The 18,516-nt window shown below is 44.3% G+C and overlaps 1 long non-coding RNA gene across 1 annotated transcript in view; it reads left to right on the forward strand.

The window, feature by feature from the left end:
• The window catches only part of LOC136792942 (uncharacterized), a 70,989-nt gene extending 52,978 nt beyond the window's left edge, over positions 1-18,011 (forward strand). The window contains exon 3 of the long non-coding RNA XR_010837581.1: positions 17,942-18,011. This is a non-coding gene — a long non-coding RNA (uncharacterized lncRNA). The remainder of the gene's footprint in view (positions 1-17,941) is intronic.
• Positions 18,012-18,516: the final 505 nt, after the last annotated feature.

Below are 18,516 nucleotides of genomic sequence, written 5' to 3' on the forward strand. Positions count from 1 at the left end.
CTAAAAACAAATAAACAAACAAAACCACCCCCTGCAAAAACCGTGAATGAACGAATGCATTGCTGCTCCTGAAAATTTGTCTAGGCACTGTTGCTGTTGTGCTGGGAAGAAAAAAACTGGGTTGTGTGACAGTAAATTGGGAAGTTTGCCAGAGTCTGGTGCCACCAGCTGTGGAAATAGCTAGAAATTCAATTTTGTCAGGCCTCAGTTTCCTAATCTGTCAGTCAAGAAGGACAGTATATTTGCCTCTACTGTGAAGTTGTTGCCAGGATCAAAGAGGACAGTAGTAATACTTCATACCAGAAAAATTGGAGGATCATTATATATACATGTGAATGTGTGTGTATTTTTATATATGTAATGTATATGTATGCATGCATATAAGTGTACATATAGAGAGTATATATGTATATGACATATAATGTATATGTATGTATGTGTGTGTATATATATATATAGATTTGCTCTGAAGTATTATTCAGAGCTAGGGTTTTTGCTGGAATCTCTAGGAAAGCATGAAATAATTTTAGAATTCATCATATTGAGAATAGCTACCGTTAATTAGCACTAACTATATTCTGAGCAGTGCATTAAGTGCTTTTCAAAGACTAGCTCACTTCGTCCTTAGAACGCCTGTGTAAGTTACTATTTTTTATTATTCCCATTTTGCACAGGAGAACAAGGACGCTCAGATGCGTTAGGAGCATGTTTTCAGGTCACACAGCTAGATTGTGACACGGTGGGGGCTGAAACCCCGGGTGCGGGGCTGCCATCTGAGCCCTCACTCCGCGAGTTAGAGGTCACCTCTCAATGTGGGTGGTAACAGCACCCAGAACTGCCTCCAAATCCCCTATACCTAGGTTTCTCATGACCATCCCATTTTTGTGCAGATGAGGGAATGGGTTTTGAGAGAAATGAACATAAACCGCTTAAGCAAATTAGTGCAGAATTAGGATAGTTGAGATCTCGGTGGAACAGAGCATCACACGTGTAAGGGTGCGAGGAGACGTTCTTGATACACTGGTCTCCGTGAGGGGAAGCGTGCAATGACTGATGTAATTGGAAAGTTCAGGCCTGTATCTTCCTCAGGCATGGCTGGATCTGGGGAGCCAGTGGCACCCCCGGGACACTTCCTCACTCCTCTCTGAGTTCCATCTTCTCATGCATTTAGAGCACGAGAAATTCTGGTCCCAGACACAAGATTAAAATGCTGTCTCCTCCAACCCTGTATTGTCCCTCCCTGAAGACCTTGGCCTATCTTGCTTTGGCCACCCTCCCATCTCTTAAACTATTCAAATGATGTCCTCTTCGGTAGAGGGGAGCTGGTCTGTGGACTCTCGGTTTGAAGGCATTAAGATCCAGGTGAAATAACAATAGGAGAAAATGCTTTTCTAGCAAGTAAAGAAAGCAAGTGTTGTAGAAGAAGGTTGAGAATAAAAAGAGAAGACTTGCTGGGGGCAAGAAAAAGATAATTTCTTGCTGTGGGCAAGAAAAAGATAATTCTGAGAGATCTCTAGGGCCTAATGTCATGTGTCAATGAGATATTTCTGCGGGTTTTGCTTGTTTGTTCCTTGTTAATATCTGTGTTAACGATGTCCACTCCTCTGATGGGGTGGGGTGCACCTGAAGGTATCAGCTCAAAGAGCTTTGATCTAAACTAGAATACATTTTTTCTTCCTTGTGCAGGGGAAGTGAAATGTTAAGTGGATGTGACTCCATTACTTGTGTCTTATGACTAGAAAATTCATGCCACCAAAGGATATCACTGATGGGCCCAAGACAGATTCAGGGCTTAAGACAAAGGCGTAAACAAAAGACAGATCTGAAAGTGGTTTTTTAAAATGTTAAAGCACTTTGCAAATATGAGAGATTTTGTTGGTCGAGGTCAGTGGCTGGGGTCACTTCCGGCTGGGGAGAGTCAGCCTCCAAAGGTGATGGATGGGACAGATAGCCAGGGAGCCCTCCCAGGCTGGGGAATCCAGTGACTTGCATGCCCTCCAGGAGCTGGGACTGACCTCGAGCAGATAGCCCATCCCCCTTATTACGACTGCAGCCTGCTTGACACTTGGGATTCTCAGGCCACTTTTGTCTGTGGAAAGTTTGCATATCATAACCATTCCTTCCACTTTTACAGCCATTACCTTGTATGCAGGTATATAAGGTAATATAGATTTTATGTATATCTGTATATATATTGTATAATATGTACAAGGCTTCCTGCCTTGTCTTGTTCCAGGACTGAAAGTCAAGGGTATCTCAAAAAGGGATGCTTTCAGGGCTTCCCTGGTGGCGCAGTGGTTGAGAGTCCGCCTGCCGATGCAGGAGACACGGGTTCGTGCCCTGGTCCGGGAAGATCCCACATGCCACGGAGCAACTAAGCCCGTGAGCCATGGCCGCTGAGCCTGCGCGTCCGGAGCCTGTGCTCTGCAACGGGAGAGGCCACAACAGTGAGAGGCCCGCATACCGCAAAAAAAAAAAAAAAAAAAAAACCAAAAAGGGTTGCTTTCAGATGGGAGGACAACAGAGGGAAGACATGCCAGGCGGATGTCCTTCTCGTCGGTGGGTTTAGGGCAGGTTAGAGTTCGATTTGCATGTAGGACATATAGACAGAGGCTTCCAGCAGCCACGATCAGCCATTATAGCTAGAAGTTTGCAGCTTAGAGGAGAGGTAGAGACGGAAGGGGGCCATTTAAGAGATGGGTATTTAGACGGCACTGAAGTGAACCGCATTTGTGGAATGGTTAGGAAGTCCAAATAAAGTGTAAAAGAAGGCCCAGAACGGACTCTGGCCAAATACCCAATATTGAGGCAGATGGGGAAAGGGCCAGAAAGGAGCAGTTGGGGGCCAGAAGGAGCGCTGCAGGAGAGAGAGCCTTCCCAGAACCCAAGAGGGAAATGATTTCTGGAAAGAGGATGTAGCTCACAGTTTCCAGTGCTCCAGAGGCTCGGGCTGGGTCTTAGCAAGTAGGAACATGGACCACCCACAGCCTCAGTGAAAGCCCTTCCCGACAGCGGGTGAGGGAAGGACCTACCTCTCTCTGACCAGACTGAGACTTACTGAAATCCCTACTGTGCCGTGGTGCCGGGGGGGACAGGCAGAGAGAGAAACACAGGCGCAGGGCCTGGGGCCCCCCACCCTTTCTAACGGCACCACCTCACTGGGCCGTGTGGCACGTCCTCTCCAGGACTGTCTGTGCCCAGAAACTCATCTCTCGGCCACACCTGGCTGCAGGTGAGGTGGGACATATTTTCTGTGGGTGGTTATGGGCCCAGCTAAAGTCAGGGCTTCTTGTACAAAGGGAGGAATGGGAGGATGCAAACTGGGGTGCAACCAGCAGTTCAGCTGCAAGCGACATCCCACAGTCACCCTCCCAAAAACTTTCAGACTAATCTTGGCCACAGCTTGTCAGCCTGTGTCGGTCTAAATACCTGCTCTGTCATTTACGAGCTGGGAGAGCTCATGTAAATTACCTAATCATTCTTTGTGCCATTATTTTTATTCGTAGAATAAAGATGATAATTCTTTTTTACTTACCTCATTTGGGTTTGTTCACAAGGTTCAAAGGACAAAAAAAATCCCTCCGCCTAAGGCCTAGCTTAGAGTTGTTTATTATGATTTTTTTGGTCAATAAATACTATCATAATGAAACAGTTACCGTATACATTTTATGAATAGTTTAACTTATTATTATGAAGGCTCTGCTTGCTCCCTGCTAAGAGTTTGATTTAGCCACCGAAGATATAGTTTTGCCTTTGCTGAATTCTCCAATTTTTAACGGGATACATACAGTATGCTGGTGGAGGAGAAATATAAGCTAGTAAACACAATGACCTGTTCTAGATGCTCTGCCCAAAATGAATAGTTTTTCTTCATTGATTTTTTTAAACAAAAAATAGGGTTCTTTCCCCTTTTTACATAGTCATAATGATTATGCTTAATCTCCTTAGCCAAGGTTGTATCTATCACTATTATAATTATTGTTTGTTCATGCTATTATGGGGTGGGGAGAGAGAGGGAGGAAGAGAAACCAGTGCATTAACATGACATTGAGAAGAAAGTTACTTATTACTGGAGAAAGTTACTTCTCTGGTTACCAATAACCAGAAATAATTTTTTTCCTTCAACACTGGAACAGTCATTTCCATTTTAATTAGAGGAAGAAATTTTAAAATTATGGGCCATTAGAATTTCAACTAACATCAGCTGGAAGTTCTTTCTCTTTAAATCCATTCAAGTAATGGAGGAAGAGTTAAGTGCCATAAACTTAATTTTTTGTTTTTTTTTACTTTTCATGTTTTAAAAATAGTTGGACACTGTGAATTGAAACCAGCATGAGCAGAAAACAATTTTTATTTTTAACCAATAATTATTAGTTTGGTCGCTCCTCTGTTATGATATGCAACTTACAAGGTTTATAAATGGTGGTTTAGAATCTTTTGTCAGTGTCTCTCTAGGCAAATATTAAGTGTCAGCTGCAGCAAAAGGCTTAGCACACACACGAAAAAGGTTTTACAGGAGGTAAAGTTGTTTCAAGCTCAGAGCCTTCCTGCCTCTGGATTCTGGATTATGTATGCTCCACTGTGCTGCCTGCAGCTTTCTTGACTTCCTGGCTGCATTCCTTCCCTACCCATAGCATGACCCCTCTCGCATATTTGAGCCGAGTCTGGCTTCTTGAGCACACAGCAGTATCTTTGCACTTGTCCTTATCTCCTGGCCACGTGGCACAATTAAGTTGATGAGTCCTTTTGAAGTTTGCAACCAGCATCAGCCCCAAGGATTTCCTGCAAAAGGGTAAATGCAGCCCTCACTGAAAAGACTCCCAGGTCTTTGGGTAGTGAGGGAACCAAGTTTGGAAGCACAGTCTTGGAACTTTAAAAATACACTCTTGTCTGCCAGCTAGCAACAGCCTCCTAATGTGCCACATCCCACATGCATTTGGATTTAATATGTTTGCTTTTTCTCAGCGATTGCTCTTTAATTATTGCAATGTTGAAACAACTTTCTCAGTCTCCAAAAATAATCTCCAGGAGGTGGGGGAAGGATGAGGAGGTAAAAAACAGGTGGCCTGGAGGCTTGGGTACAGCTGACTGAGGAGTGTCCCAGTGCTGCTGGGGGGTGGGAATGGCATTTGTCCCGGGCCTTTTATTCTCACGGCTTCACCTTCCAAAGGATGGCGTATGACAGTCCAAAAGGGACTTCCTTGCAGTCGGTTTACAGTCTTTTGAAAAATCACATGATCGTTTTTATAAAGATGTGGTGGATTAATATGAGATCCGTTACGCTGGTTAGAATATGTCAGCAGCAGTAGGAAGATACAAATTCCACTTCATCCAAAATCCAGACAACAAAGCTCAACACATGACGTCTGCCCCTCCCGCGTTTACTCTCTCTTTGTCTACTCTCTCGAGATGAAATGGTGAAACCTTGAGCTCCTTGAGGTTCTTTGTTAATGCTCTGAGATGAAAGAGACTCACAGTAATGGCAGATGGCAAGACTAACAGCTGACGATATGATCACACATGGATTTGAACAACTTGTTCCCCCCCATTTTTGCCCAGGGTCTGCAGGCTCAGACAAGTTCAGCCGTGTCCCCAAAGTTATAAAACTTGGAGTTAGTTTGAATCTAGACCTGTTTCCAAAGCCTGGCTTTTTTCCATTAAAACATATGACATGATAGGTTGGGTTTCAGGCACTGTGAGATTTGTGTGGGGGAAGTTTGTTGGGAAACGCTCTTGAGAATCGCTTCTCTAAGGGGGTGAGGGGAGCAGGACTGAGCAGAGGACAGGTTGCACTGTGACGCAGCTGCAACGCCAGTCCCATAGGGAGGGCCTTCTGGAGGTAGGATGACCCTCAGACCTGCCCAGAATTGAGGCAGAAGCATTGAATTTTTGACCAGTTTTTTGGTCGTAGGCTACCCTTGGGGAAGATGAGGCAGTTTTCTTTGCCAAGGGCAGTTCATTCTTAGAGAGGCGCTCAGCTTTGAGAGCTCAGCAGCCAATGCTTCCTGCAGCTGGAAGAGTGAGTATTTTGGTGCTGAGGAGGTGGGGGTAGGATCTGTGCCGCACCAGCCACTATAGCGCACCTTTTGCAGCACTTGGGTCCATTTGCTTTGCACAATAGTTGATCCCCTCTGGGAACAGCTCCTGCATCATTCTTGTTGGTCTCTCTGCCTCGGGAAGGTTATAGTAGGAATGTCAATAGTACAAACGATTCTCCCCTCAGATCTGCTCCATCAGGTCTTGAGAATACAAGTGATACCCATTGTGTCCTTTCTCCACTGCTGACCCCTAGGTTCCTTCACTCTTAGCACATCTGCGGGTCTAAGGGACTTCCCTGGTGGTGTGTCGCAGTCTCTCATCCCTGATGTCCTTGTTTACCACCCTTTTGGGGGGATGTGAATGCTGTGCTTGTCCATTTACTGTCACCGTTTGGCATGGGAGTGCCAAGAGGCACCCTAGCAGATCACTTAGGTGCCAAACCTTTTTTCCACCTCCTCCCATGTGTTGGACAAGCCCGCTGCCTTCCGGACGACCAGGGTCAGTGGCCCCTGTCAGGATGGTGGCATTTCCTTGCCTGCTGGGCTCTTGGCACAGGGAACCTGCAGTGATTGGTCTGTAGCCTTGGCTGAAGATCGAATGGGAATCTCATTGTCTTCCTGATGCAAGCATTTCTCCTATGTGACCTAGACCCTCTATAGACTACAGAGCCTTATGTTTGGGGGACAGCAAGCGGTGCATCACTGAGCGTTATGGTTAAGAAGCACTGTCCTGTTTCTACCCTTTGGCTCCTAGACCCTGTATTCTACAAATTGGGGACATGATAGTATACAGTGGTCACATTAGTTTTCTTTTGCTGCATATACCAAATTATCACATATCTGGTGGCATAAAACCACACCCATCGATTATCTCACCGTGCTGTGGTTCATAAGTGTGGGTGGATTCAGCTGGGTTCTGCTTAGGGTCTCACAAGGCTGGAAACGAGGGGTTCGCAGGCTGGGCTCTTACCTGAAAGTTCTAGGGAGGAACCTGCTTCCAAGTTGATTTGATTGTTGACAGAATTCAGTTCCTTATACTTGTGGGACTGCCCCGTCCCGTAAGCATCATCACCATAACTCTGCAGGCGGGGCCACCCCGGCTGCCATTCTGACGTCGCCTCTCCTTACGGTAATCGTGCCCATCTCGTTTCAAAGGGTCAAGTGTCTCCATTTGGCACCTGTTACATCAGGACCCTGATGTACGGTACCCCTTGCCACCGCTTGTAGTGGCACGTCCTCTTGCCGGGCCTGGGATACAGAGGGTGGCCACCGCTGAGCAGCCCAGGGATGCCTGTCTCATCAGTGCCTTCATTATCACTCTGGTGAGGGGGTCTCTCCGTGGGAGCATAGACCAGGCACAGAGCTCTAGCCGGTGGGCTTCTCGTTCTTACGTGTGGTACGTTGACTCTGGAAGCCTCACTCCACTGAGCCTTTGGATTCTTCTCTTCACCATTGCCCACCGCACTTCTGGCATTTCTACTTCATGTAGTATTAACCATTTCCACATTTCTAAAAGCCATTTTATCAGTGTATGGGTGTTATTTCCTTGCCAGTTTATTGGCATGTTGTGTCACAATATTTAACATCTGTTTGGACCTTATCCAGCTTTACGGTCTGCCCCCTCCCACCTTGATCCGGCGCCTTCAGTGTCCGGTCTCTGGCTATGTATGTATTCTCCCAAATGTTGGCTAGTCTTGCTTCTCCTTAAACATGCAGCGCCTTTGCTCCCTCAGCACCCCTACGCTTCCCCGGCCACATTATATTATTACTTGACTTGGTAACTGATCTGTTGACCAAAAGAAGAGACGGAGACAGATCCTGAGCGGGCTCATGTTTTTTGCAAATCAAAGGGCTCTCCATCTCGTTCAAGAAAGAGGAAGGTGCCAGCTGTGGAATTCAACAGAATCTAGGAATTCAAGACTTTCGTGATCGTTGACTGAGATTCCAATCCCAAATCTCAAAATCCCTTAACTTCCCTGTCAGGGACCTGACCTAGGCACAGGCAGCCTCTCCGGGCTCAGGAATTCAACCTTCGCTGGGGCTCCTGGACCCTCCTAATTAAGTCCTCCATCCGGAGGATGTGGACGTCCCCAGATATGCTACCAAGATGATGCTGTAACTTCCACAGTTTAAAAAAACTGGTCATATCAAGAGGGAAGAGATATGGGAACGTATGTATATGTATAACTGATTCACTTTGTTGTAAAGGAGAAACTAACACACTATTGTAAAACAGTTATACTCCAATAAAGATGTTAAAAAAAAAAAAAAAAAACTGGTCATGAGTCATCCTCAGCCTCTCGCTGTCTTGTTTCAAGGCATCAGTAAACATCCCTCAGCGACAGCCATCCCCTGCCGTACTCCTTACAATGACCGCTTTCTCTGGAAACTCTCAGACACCTGAGAAACTGTACGAGCCAGCACACCCCCTTCCACAGTTACCCCACCCCGGTTCCACTGGAGAGATTTGAACGGTCACACTGTTAACAGAACGCAACCAGTAATGGGTGCTTCGCCAGTCACCAGCAGTGGGCCCTTCATGGAACAGTGACTGTGCTCCCAAGCTCGTTTTAGCATTGGTTTCCTAGCAGCGCTTCACGCATCAGCCGTCTTAGATCACATCCACTGGAAACAAGAGTCTGAGACGGTGATCTGCCTGCAGGAAGTTTACTGAGAAGCGCTCTGCTCTCAAGAATAAAGCCCGGGTCTTCCCTGATGGTGCAGTGGTTGGGAGTCCGCCTGCCGATGCAGGGGACGCGGGTTCGTGCCCCGGTCCGGGAGGATCCCACGTGCCGAGGAGCGGCTGGGCCAGTGAGCTGTGGCCGCTGGGCCTGCGCGTCCGGAGCCTGTGCTCCGCAGCGGGAGAGGCCGCAGCAGTGAGAGGCCCACGTACCGCAAAAAAAAAAAAAAAAAAAAAAAAAAAAAAGAATAAAGCCCGGAAGGGAGTGGGAATTCGGTGGAGGGAGAGGTTGCACTGTGATGCCATTGCTTCCATGGTTCAGCAGAGCCTGCAGGGGACGGGGTTCTGGGGCTGGGACCTGAGGCCAGGGGGCCAGGACTCTGTGGCCACCTGTCCAGCAGTCACTGGAGGCAGGTCACTCCCAAGGAGGTTCCTCTCAGTCATCAGCCATTAGAGGTTAGCGTTCTACACTCCCAAGGCAGGACCCAGGGGCCTCGGTCCTGGACGTGGGGTCTGGGAAACGCATCACAATGGCTGTCCCGTGCCGCGAGTCCTCTTCCGGACCCGCCGTGGACTTTGCCTCTCTGATCTCAGTTTCTTCAGCCGTAGAGGAGAAGCCGTGTGTTTGTGCAAGTGGACTAGACACTATCTAAGGAACTCGCTTCCTCTCAAAATAGGACTGTTTTCTTTGAATTTTATGAATGAGCTTCTTCGGAATGAAACATGATGGAGTGGAAGACAATTGACAAGTGCCTGGTAAGCCTGTCTCGTGACCCTTTTCTGTCACTTAAAACCATTGGGGCTTTGACCAAGTTTCACAAGCCTCTGTGTCTCAGTGTTTCCAGCAGTAAGATGGAGATCTTGATATTGAGTTCAGGGGGTCACTGTGAGGCTTAAATGAGATTAATTTCTCCTGCTGTTTCATCTAAACTAATCCTAAGTGAAGACTTTGGTTTGAAAGACTCGGCTCTATTTTGATACAGAAGTGTATTTGTACCATATGCCAACACATGGAGTAAGTATCTGGCTGTTTTTCCTGCACGTGATTAGCTGTGCCTGAAAAAATCCACCTGATTATAGAGAGGAGGCTCTATCAGTGGGTATCAGGGCTGCTTCAGGAGATTTCGGTGCAGGTAACTTGTCTGAGGCAGGTCCTTTTGCCATTGTTCCTCCCTCTTGGTGACGGGTTGCCCTGACACCGTCGTCGTCTGCGTGGGGACATTCCCCTGAGAGCACATCACTCCTTTGTTCTGCTTGGATGACTGTGTTTGATGAAACACAGCCTGGGGGCGTGTCTTCAGAGAGAAGCACTCGGGTGGCACCAGGACTTGCCTTCCACAGAAGGGCAGAGGGCAGAAAATCAAGGCGGGAGGTTATGTGCTTTGCAGGGATAAGGGAAGCTCATTTGCACCTTTGCACAATTAAATTTGTTCAAGGGAAGTAGACTATGCAGAGCCAGAATGGAAGGAAGGGAGGGAGGGAGGGAGGGAGGGAAGGAAGGACCTCAAAAGGGAACTCCAGACCCAGAAAAGCTCTTGACTTCAGCTCCTCCTCATGGCTGTGACTGTTAGATGTCTGCCGCATCTGAGGTCACAGATCTGCCCCCAGAACTCTCTAAGAAACGAGGCTCTGAATACCTTGCATATAATTTATAACATCAGTGATAAAGTGGAAAGAGCACTTATTTTGGCACTGAATAGAACTAACTGAATTTCTAGCTGTTATTTATTTGCTGACAAGTAAGTTTTATATAATTTAGGAGAAATTGTTTGCCTTCTCTGCACCTCGTAATTCTTTGCCTGTTAGAGATAATCATACCTACTGTAAAGAGATGATGTCAGAAATGCATTAAACCACAATGTAAGACACCTGGAAAATGACAGATGGTCAGTAAAGTATATCTTTCATTATTAAGTCACTTCAGTCCCTTCCTCCCAGTCCTCATTCTTGGAGAGCCTCTGTCTTTATCATAGGGCTGTGGCCTTGGTCTCCATCCCAAGTCATTGGCTATGATTCCTGTCAATGCAGCCCCGCCTGGCTTTAGCCTCTCCTGTGTTACAGAGAGGTGTCTCTGAACATTCAAGCCTGGATGTCTCTCCTGGACGTTGTCTGTCTACCTGGACTTGATTATAACCCAACACAGATGCTCCCTACAAATTGGGAACCTTGCTTAATTTGGCTCCCTGTGCGCCATCGCCCACTTTTATTGTAAATACATGTGTGGTGGTTGCCCTGTGCCTTTCCTGTGGCCCTGGGCTGCACTTTACGTGATTGGGTTGGTTCCTCCCAGCTCCTTTGCTGTCTGTCTCAGCGGGCAAATGCAATTCCAGGCACCTCTCCGTTTTCTCTTCCAGCTTGGGAAGATGTAGGATCAGGAGAGCTCTGTATCCAGATCTAGATGTTTCTAATTGGCCCTGGTGAGTCACTGTTCACCTGCTAAGGTTCTTGGAAGGGCTAAATGTGATAGAAATAATGACGTGTCACATCTTGAGCTCTTACTTACTATGTGCCATGATACTTACTGTGTGTGTGACAATAAGCTCATCACACAAATTATTAAATCCTCAGAGAATCCTAGTATCCTCAGTAGGCAAAAATCTCAATTATTCCCATTTTACAGATGAGAAAAAGAGTCAAAATGAGGACAGGGAGAAGGTACGCAGATGTGAGAGAAGGAAGATGTGACGAAGGGGAAAGGAGGAAAAAAAAAAGTAAGATGTCTCAAGAAGAGGAGACCCAGTGGTACATTGAAGCAAGTAGAACTTTTTATTTAAGCTCTCTGTGCCCTCTGCTTTGTAAGCGACAATCCTTTATAAACTCTGAAAATCAAAAGAGAAATGAAATAGAGTCAGAATTTGAACAGGATGAAGGATTTCTCTGTGTTTTGTCTGAATCCCCAGATGCCAACACTTTGCAGCACCCTTAGCCAAGGCAGTGAGTATTTTGCCTGTTTCCTCTAGTGTCTGGTCCAAGATCTCAGAATTGATACTTGATAGGCTGGTGGCCAGATCCCGCCTATTGGTAGAATTATTTCAATGTTCAGCTAGTGCCTCATTCATTCAGCCAATATTGACTGAATGTCTTGTATGGACCAGCTGTGGACCAGGCACTGGGGACAAATCTGAGAGTTCATCACAGGGATCTTTTAAAATGGCCAGCCCCTTCCGCAGGTGATAGATGAGGAAACAGATTCAGAGAGAGAAGCAGTCGGAGTGAGCTGACAGTTTACTAGATTCAGGAGGTAGGACTTAAATGTAAGTCTTGGAGATTCTTGATAATTGGTAGGATTTTTATGAAAATATTATGGACCGTGCTGAAAAAAAAACTTGCCATTTTTCTTTAAACTTGTTTAAAAAAATATTTATTTATTTATTATTTTGGCTGCGCCGGGTCTTAGCTGTGGCATGCGGACTCTTAGTTGCGGCATGCGTGCAGGATCTAGTTCCCTAACCAGGGATCGAACCCAGGCCCCCTGCATTGGGGGCACAGAGTCTTACCCACTGGACTACCAGGGATGTCCCTAAAACTTGCTGCTTTTTAAAATGCTGTCAGAAGAAAGGGTGAAAGAAGCTAACATAATTTGGGCTCCTATCATGAGCCAGGCATCACGTGATTTAACCCCTCATCTCTGTGAAACAGAGGTTATATATAGTCTGTGCATTACAGGTGATAAAGAGAGACTCGTGTATTTATTTCTAGTCCAAGGTCACTTAGGTGGTACATCAGAGAGTGTGACTGGAGCCCCCATGCATGTTTAGCAATGTGGCTCCCTCCTCTGCAACCGCTGTGAGAACACAGTTCTCACCTCTGAACTCTTTTCACGATGCTCTGCATTTTCTGATCAAAAGTGCCCAGTGGGAATAGACACCGGGAGGCAATTTAGCCAAAATCCTTTTTAGCAAAATGATTTATTTACTGCTGCTAGGACAGCATTTTCTCCTGTTCTTTCTCTGGCCCTCTGTGTTGCTTCCAGACCTCTTTGTCTGTTTCTCGCCAAGAAGCCTCTTATCTTTGCTGATTTGGGGCCAGTACATCTGCTCCCCGCAGTAAATCTGAGGCTAATGGGCACCCAGAAGAAAAGCAAAGCTTAAGCGCACTCAGAACACAACTGTCTTTTCTTGGAACAAACAAGTTATTTTTTCCTTAAATGCCTAAGCGGGACGCCTAATGACCTCTTCCCCTCACACGACCCACTTTTTCTCATACATCCATTTTTCTGCAACCACAGGTAACTGAATAAACTTGGATTATTTTGGAAATAGGAAGTAGTTTTGATAAAAATTAGTGTGCCCTTGGTCTTTGCATAATTTTTAGTATGTGAGAAGATGCATTTGAGAGAAAGAAGGCTGTATTAGAGGCTCCTGTAAAAGAGAAGAAGGTAGTAAAAGACTGGATGCTTCCTCTCTACGATCAGGATAAAGACAACAAGCATGGCTACTTTCACCACTTCTATTCAACGTCTACTGGAGGTTCTAGCCAGGGAGATTAGGCAAGAAAAGGAAATAAAAGGCATCCAGATTGGAAAGGAAGAAGTAAATCTCTATTCACAGCTGACAGGAGCTTGCATATAGAAAATCCTAAATAATCAACTAAAAGCTATTAGAATTCATGAGTTCAGTAAGGTCGTGGGGTGCAAAATCAACATACAAAAATCAGTTGTGGGGCTTCCCTGGTGGCGCAGTGGTTGAGAATCCGCCTGCCGATGCAGGGGACGCGGGTTCGTGCCCCGGTCTGGGAAGATCCCACATGCCGCGGAGCAGCTGGGCCCGTGAGCCATGGCCGCTGAGCCTGCGCGTCCGGAGCCTGTGCTCCGCAACGGGAGAGGCCACAACAGTGAGAGGCCCGCGTACCACAAAAAAAAAAATCAGTTGTATTTTTATACACTCACAATGAACAATACAAAAACAAAACTAAGAAAACAATTTCATTCATAATAATAAAAACAAAAGTGAAAAACCTACACTGTGTAGACTATTAAAAAATTGCCGGAAGTAATTACAGAAGCTCTAAATAAATGGAAAAACATCCCACATTCATGGTTTGAAAGACTTAACAATTGGCAGTTTTAATGGCAATCTTCCCCAAACTAAACTGCAGATTCAGAGTAATCCCTATCAGAATCCCAGATGCCTTCTTTGTAGAAGTCAACAAGCTGATTAAAAAATTCATATGGAATTGCAAAGGACTCAGAATAATCAAAACAATCCTGAAAAAGAAGAATAAACTAGGAAAACCCACTCATTCTGATTTCAAAACTTGCTACAAAGCAGTGGTAATCAAGACAGCATGGTACTGACACAAGGCTAGATGTATAGATCAGTGGAGATAGAGAGTTCAGAAATAAACCTGTATATCTTTGGTCATCTAATTTTCAGCAAGAGTGCCAAACCATTCAATGAAGAAAAAATAGACTTCAAATAGTTCACAACATATATAAAAATTAAGTCAAAGTGGATAAAAGACCTAAACATAAAAGCTAAAACAATAAAACTATAAAAGCAAAAAAAAAAGTTTGTATTTACTTACATATATACATATTTCAGGTGTTTTTTTTTTCTGTGTGATAGATCTCAGTTTCTAGCTGGTGTCATTTCTCTTTAGCCTAAATAACTTCTTGTAACATTTCTTGCAGTGTAGGTCAGTTGTCCACAATTTTTTTCAGATTTTGTTTCTCTGTAAAGGTCTTACTTTTGTCCTTATTTTTGAAAGATATTTTAAATGTGTGTACAATTTTGGGTTGACTTTTGTTTTATTCAGCATTTTAAAGATGTCATTCTGCTGTCAACTGACTTCTGTTGTTTCCATTAAGCAAATCTTCCTGACTTCATTTTTCCTCTCAATGTATAGATTTTGTTTGTGTTTTTTCTGTTTTTTTTTTTTTTTAAAAAAGATTTTCTCTTCCTCTTAGGTTTTCAGATGTTTGATTATGATATGTCTATGTTTCATTTTACTCAGCAAATTTACCAAGCAAATTCCTGGATCTTTAAGTTAAAGTCATTATTATTTTCATTATTAACTGAATTTGGGGATATTTTGGCCATGATTTAATTTCCATGTATATTTTTATGCCTCATTCATTCTCTTCTATTTTCTAAGGAGTGTGACTTCACATATGGTAGACTATTTGTAATTATCTTAAATCTCATCAGGGCCCTGATCATTGAAAAATATTTTCTACTTTGTTCATCAGACTCAACATTGTACTGATTTGTCTTCAAGTTCACTGATTCTTCTGTTCTCTCCAATCTGCTATTAAGCCCATCCAGTGAAATTTCTGTTTCTAAAATATTTTACTTTTTTATTCATAGACTTTCCATTGTTTTGGTAGTTTCCATTTCATTGTTGAAATCTCTCATCTATTCACTCATTATACCCATATTTTCTTTTAAATCCTTACACATATTTTATAGTTCTTTCAGAGTTCTTCTCTGCTATTTTCTCCTTCTGTGTTATTTCATGGTTGTTACTATTCACTTCTTTTTCTTAAATGATGTGCTGCATTTTCCTGCTTCCTCACATGTCTAAAAGTTTTTGTTACATGGTGGCTCTTGTGGGTGATAGGTTGTAGGAATTATAGATCACATGGTCTTCCTTTAGAGGGAAGACAGTTAAATTATTGTTTGTATCCTCTCTATCTTGTCGTATCGGTTTTTATACCTTTTATGATAGAAGTGCCTGTTATTTTACCCTTATTAATAAAAAATTGTTCTCACAGAAGAAGACCTTATTCTTAAAGTGAGGTCTTTCTGGGGTCTCAGCTGCATATGCAGGAATGCTCAGTGAAGTCTCTCCATTCTGCTAACTTGGAACGGCAGTGTCTTCCAGCACTGGGTAATCTCTAGATTGCCTTTCGGCCTTCAGCCCTGCAGCAGCCACTCTTTACTAAGCATGCTGAGTTTCTTCCTGTAAATGTCCATCCTGAGTTTCTGCTAAGAGCTGCAGTGACTCTCACGCAAACTTCTGGGGCCACCTCTGTGCACAATTTCCTCCTCTCTGGTTGCCTTCCCCACAAATTCCAGCGACTACAAACACCGTTATATACCTCCCCCCCCCCAGTTCAGCTGAACTCCGGCATTCTGCTTGGGTGCAGCTCCGTGGTTAGGAACATGCACTCAGGAGGTGGCTCAGGAGGTGGGGGGCTGTCATGGTCTCACAGCAGATGTTTCTCTTCTTATTAAGACCACAGTCTTCCTCTGGCTCTTCTCCAGTTCCTAAAAACATGCCTCGGACTTCTCTGGTGGCGCAGTGGTTAAGAATCCGCCTGCCAGTGCAGGGGACATGGGCTCGAGCCCTGGTCCGGGAAGATCCCACCTGCCACGGAGAAGCTAAGCCCATGTGCCACAACTACTGAGCCTGCGCTCTAGAGCCCGCGAGCCACAACTACTGAAGCCCGTGTGCCTAGAGCCCGTGCTCCTCAACAAGAGAAGCCACCGCGATGAGAAGCCCGCTCACTGCAAGGAAGAGTAGACCCCGCTCGCCGCAACTAGAGAAAGCCTGCGTGCAGCAATGAAGACCCAGTGCAGCCAAAAATAAATAAATAAATAAATTTTTAAAAAAATGAAAACATGCCTCGTTGTTGATGATGATGATGATGATACATTTTATCGTTGCTTAGGGTAGTAAGATAAGTCTGGTAATAATATCTCTCACACGGCCATGATGAAGTCACTACCCATTGAATTTTTATTTTCTATAAATATATTGCTTTCTTTTCTCTTTTTTTAAAATAACCTTTTTTTAAAATTTTTATTTTATATTGGACTGTAGTTGATTTACAATGCTGTGTTAGTTTTAGTTGTACAGCAAAGTGATTCAGCTATACATATACATATATCTATTCTTTCTCAAATTCTTTTCCCATTGAGGTTATTACAGAATACTATAAATATATTTCATTTCTATAATTTGGAGTGTATTTCATATTTGCCCCTTAATTCCCGATAATGTCCTGTTTTGCTCATCTTTGTGGTGATGTCTTTATTTCTTTAAACATTTTATACATGCTGATTTAATATTCTGTATCTCCCAGTTCCGATAACTGCAGCCCATAGAGACGTAAATGTGTTCTTTCTACTTTCTGCTGACTCTCATCCATGGTGGTTTGGTATCCAGGGTACTTTCTGATTTTTGATTCTGAGATCATTCCTTGATCTTAATTTATCAGAATCGGTAAGAACATCATCGGGGAAACGTTCCTCTGAAGCACGTGTGTTTCTTCTGGCTTTTAGGGGTTTCTTACCAGCCAGAGACCACTGCAGTGCTCCTCAAAAGTCTTGGCTCAGTGCTGGAGCCCAAGGCTTTCATCTCCCATCTCAACTTTGTCCCACAGCTCCCGGTTATCAGCATCCGCCTTTAGGGAACCTCCCAATTTCCTGCCAAAATACTGACTTCATGTGCACCATTCTTTAGCTCTGATTCTTTTTTTCCCCTTTGCTACTTGGGATGGGAAAATAATTGAAAATGTACATTACCTTTTGTAAGAAGGATAATGCTTTACCAGGTTATGTCCTCTTCAGCATGGCTTATGTTAGGGGCAGAGGTTGAGGGTCTGTTAAAGCACTAAGCCTATGAAAGTGACAGAAAATGGACATTGATTTATTTCCTACAATCATCTGCTTTTTGTTAGGATGAGGATTCGCATGTTATAGTGTTCCGATTTGTATCAGATTTTGCGATGATATAAAGAGTGGCATCCAGGATTCTATATTTTGGTATTTAACCACATTGGAAGTTCATATAACAAGAGAGAGAAAAAGGAATGCATTTTGCTGACTCTTAGAAGGAACGAGAGCTACAGCTAGAAGAATGAGGATGGAAGAAGCACATATTAGGTCTGTCTTACTGAGAGCAAGAAAGATACCTGGAGACTGAACTACTACTTCACCAATTTGGACTTCACATTTAGTGCATCAGTAAATGTCCTGTGTAAAGTGCATACAGGAGTCAGTCTGCATGTACTAAATGTACCTCTAGAGGTCCAGTTGAGAGAGATTAATCTAGTTAAATTAGACCGGGTCTTGAGAAAATAAAGACATTGACAGACAAGTGCCTACTTAAGAAAAGGCATGCAATAAATGAATGCATTTTTTGAATGACCAACTGAATGGCTACAGACAGATTCTGATAATTACCAAAACTAAGCCTCTAGAGTTTAAATGCCTCACAGGTCACCTGAAGTTCCAAGTGATTCTGTCACAAACAGTTGATTCCCTTTGTCACGCAGAGTGAAGGAGCAGGTGAGTCTGACCTGGTACACCTGACACGCCTCCGAGTACCTGTCTCCACATTGTTCCGACACCCTTGGGAGGCTGTGACTGCCAAGAGGAGATGGGGTTTCCAGTGCTCAAACTGTAGAGGACGTATTCACGAGGAAGCAGAAAGAGCACAGGACTCGGGAGCAGACAGCTGGGTGGTCTCCGGGAACTTAGACGGTTTCCTCAATCACGCAGCACTTCAGTTTCCTTCCCTGTAGAATGTGACTAGGAACGGCTCCTTGACAACAGAATGGCAGTGACAAATGACAAAATACACATGAAGGTGCTGTGGAACCATTTGCAAACTATACAAAGAAAACGAGAATAGAAAAGGCTGCTCGGTATGTCCTGAGAGCAGATAAGGCAGCACTAAGACATATGGGGTCAGTCTTCTCGGGATTCCTAGTCAGCAGGAAAATAGGGGAGAACAATTGTGAGTTTAACTTCCAAAGTAACTTCGCAGTGAGTCTAAGCCAGAAAAATCTTTCAGATGGTTAAGGGAATTCGTTCTCTATAAATTAGGTTAAACACTCAAAGAAAAAAA

Source organism: Kogia breviceps, chromosome 17, assembly GCF_026419965.1.
Source record: "Kogia breviceps isolate mKogBre1 chromosome 17, mKogBre1 haplotype 1, whole genome shotgun sequence".
Taxonomy (NCBI): domain Eukaryota; kingdom Metazoa; phylum Chordata; class Mammalia; order Artiodactyla; family Physeteridae; genus Kogia; species Kogia breviceps.